We start from the raw sequence: 2,902 nt of genomic DNA, 5'->3' as shown, positions 1-2,902 counted from the left end.
AATTTTAAAACAACACTAAAGATTATAGGATTCAGTATATAAAACATTTGCCAAAAACTCAATATTTTCGTAGGGGTTAACACATAGATTTTAAAAAAAATTAAAAAATATGACAATAACGTTTTAATACATAGTTGCATCCAGAACTAATATATGATGATGTTCAAAGAGGTTTGGAGCCTTTGTTGTCTCCGTTTTTCAAGAAAATAGTGATTATATAGTGGTTATTCAATCGATTTAAAGAGTATTATGAAGTTTTACAAAACTAATTGATAAAAAAATTATAACGATTCCCATATACCATAAAAAACAGCTTAAAATACATTAATACATATAGAATGTGGTTAGAAATTTTAAAACAACAATAAATATTATAGGCTTCAGTACATAAATCATTTACCAAAAACTCAATATTTTCGTAGGGGTTAACACATAGATTTTGAAAAAAATTCAAAAAATATGACAATATTGTTTTAATGCATATTTGCATCCAGAACTAACATATGATGATGTTCAAAGAGGTTTGGAGCCTTTGTAGTCTCCGCTTTTCAAGAAAATAGTGGTTATATAGTGATTATTCAATCGATTTAAAGAGTATTATGAAGTTTTACAAAATTAATTGATAAAAAAATTAAAACGATTCCTATATACCTTAAAAACAGCTTAAAATACCTTAATACATATGTAGAATGTAGTTAGAAATTTTAAAACAACACTAAAGATTATAGGCTTCAGTATATTAAACATTTGCCAAAAACTCAATACTTTCGTAAGGGTTAACACATTGATTTTGAAAAAAATTCAAAAAATATGACAATACCGTTTTAATGCATAGTTGCATCCAGAACTAATATATGATGATGTTCAAAGAGGTTTGGAGCCTTTGTTGTGTCCGTTTTTCAAGAAATAGTGATTATATAGTGGTTATTCAATCAATTTAAAGAGTAATATGAAGTTTTACAAAATTAATTGATAAAAAAATTATAACGATTCCCATATACTATAAAAATAGCTTAAAATACATTAATACAAATGTTGAATGTGGTTAGAAATTTTAAAACAACACTCAAGATTATAGGCTTCTGTATATAAAACATTTGCCAAGAACTCAATATTTTCGTAGGGGTTAACACATAGATTTTGAAAAAAATTTAAAAAATATGACCATATCGTTTTAATGCATAGTTGCATCCAGAACTAATATATGATGATGTTCAAAGAGGTTTGGAGCCTTTTTTGTCTTCGTTTTTAAGAAAATAGTGATTATATAGTGGTTATTTCCATCGATTTAAAGAGTATTATGAAGTTTTACAAAATTAATTGATAAAAAATTATAACGATTCCCATTTAACATAAAAACAGCTTAAAATACATTAATACATATGTAGAATGTAGTTAGAAATTTTAAAACAACAATAAATATTATAGGCTTCAGTACATAAATCATTTTCCAAAAACTCAATATTTTCGTAGGGGTTATTAACATATAGATTTTGAAAAAAATTCAAAAATATGACAATATTGTTTTAATGCATAGTTGCATCCATAACTAACATATGATGATGTTCAAAGAGGTTTGGAGCCATTGTTGTCTCCGTTTTTCAACAAAATAGTGATTATATAGTGGTTATTTCCATCGATTTAAAGAGTATTATGAAGTTTTACAAAATTAATTGATAAAAAAATTATAAAGATTCCCATTTAACATAAAAACAGCTTAAAATACGTTAAGACATATCTAGAATGTTTTTAGAAATTTTAAAACAACACTAAAGATTATAGGCTTCAGTACATAAATCATATACCAAAAACTCAATATTTTCGTAGGGGTTAACACATAGATTTTGAAAAAAATTAAAATAATACGACAATATTGTTTCAATGCATAGTTGCATCCAGAACTAATATATGATGATATTCAAAGAGGTTTGAAGCCATTGTTGTCTCCGTTTTTCAAGAAAACAGTGATTATATAGTGGTTATTCAATCGATTTAAAGAGTATTATAAAGTTTTACAAAATTAATTGATAAAAAAATTATAACGATTCCCATATACCATAAAAAGAGCTTAAAATACATTAATACAAATGTAGAATGTGGTTAGAAATTTTGAAACAACACTAAAGATTATAGGATTCAGTATATAAAACAATTGCCAAAAACTCAATATTTTCGTAGGGGTTAACACATAGATTTTGAAAAAAATTTAAAAAATATGACAATATTGTTTTAATGCATAGTTGCATCCAGAACTAATATATGATGATGTTCAAAGAGGTTTGGAGCCATTGTTGTCTCTGTTTTTCAAAAAAATAGTGATTATATAGTGGTTATTCAATCGATTTAAAGAGTATTATGAAGTTTTACAAAATTAATTGATAAAAAAATTATAACGATTCCCATATACCACAAAAACAGCTTAAAATACATTAATACAAATGTAGAATGTGGTTAGAAATTTTAAAACAACACTAAAGATTATAGGCTTCAGTATATAAAACATTTGCCAAAAGCTCAATATTTTCGTAGGGGTTAACTCATAGATTTTGAAAAAAATTCAAAAAATATGAAAATATCGTTTTAATGCATAGTTGCATCCAGAACTAATATATGATAATGTTCAAAGAGGTTTGGAGACTTTGTTGACTTCGTTTTTCAAGAAAATAGTGATTATATTGTGGTTATTTCCATCGATTAAAAGAGTATTATGAAGTTTTACAAAATTAATTGATAAAAAAATTATAACGATTCCATTTAACATAAAAACAGCTTAAAAATACATTAATACATATGTAGAATGTAGTTAGAAATTTTAAAACAACACTAAAGATTATAGGCTTCAGTATAAAAACATTTGCCAAAAACTCAATATTTTCGTAGGGGTTAACACATAGATTTTGAA

This window comes from Brassica napus, chromosome A9 (assembly GCF_020379485.1).
Source record: "Brassica napus cultivar Da-Ae chromosome A9, Da-Ae, whole genome shotgun sequence".
NCBI lineage: Eukaryota > Viridiplantae > Streptophyta > Magnoliopsida > Brassicales > Brassicaceae > Brassica > Brassica napus.
The sequence above is the reverse complement of the archived record's forward strand: the minus strand, read 5'-3'. Positions refer to the sequence as shown.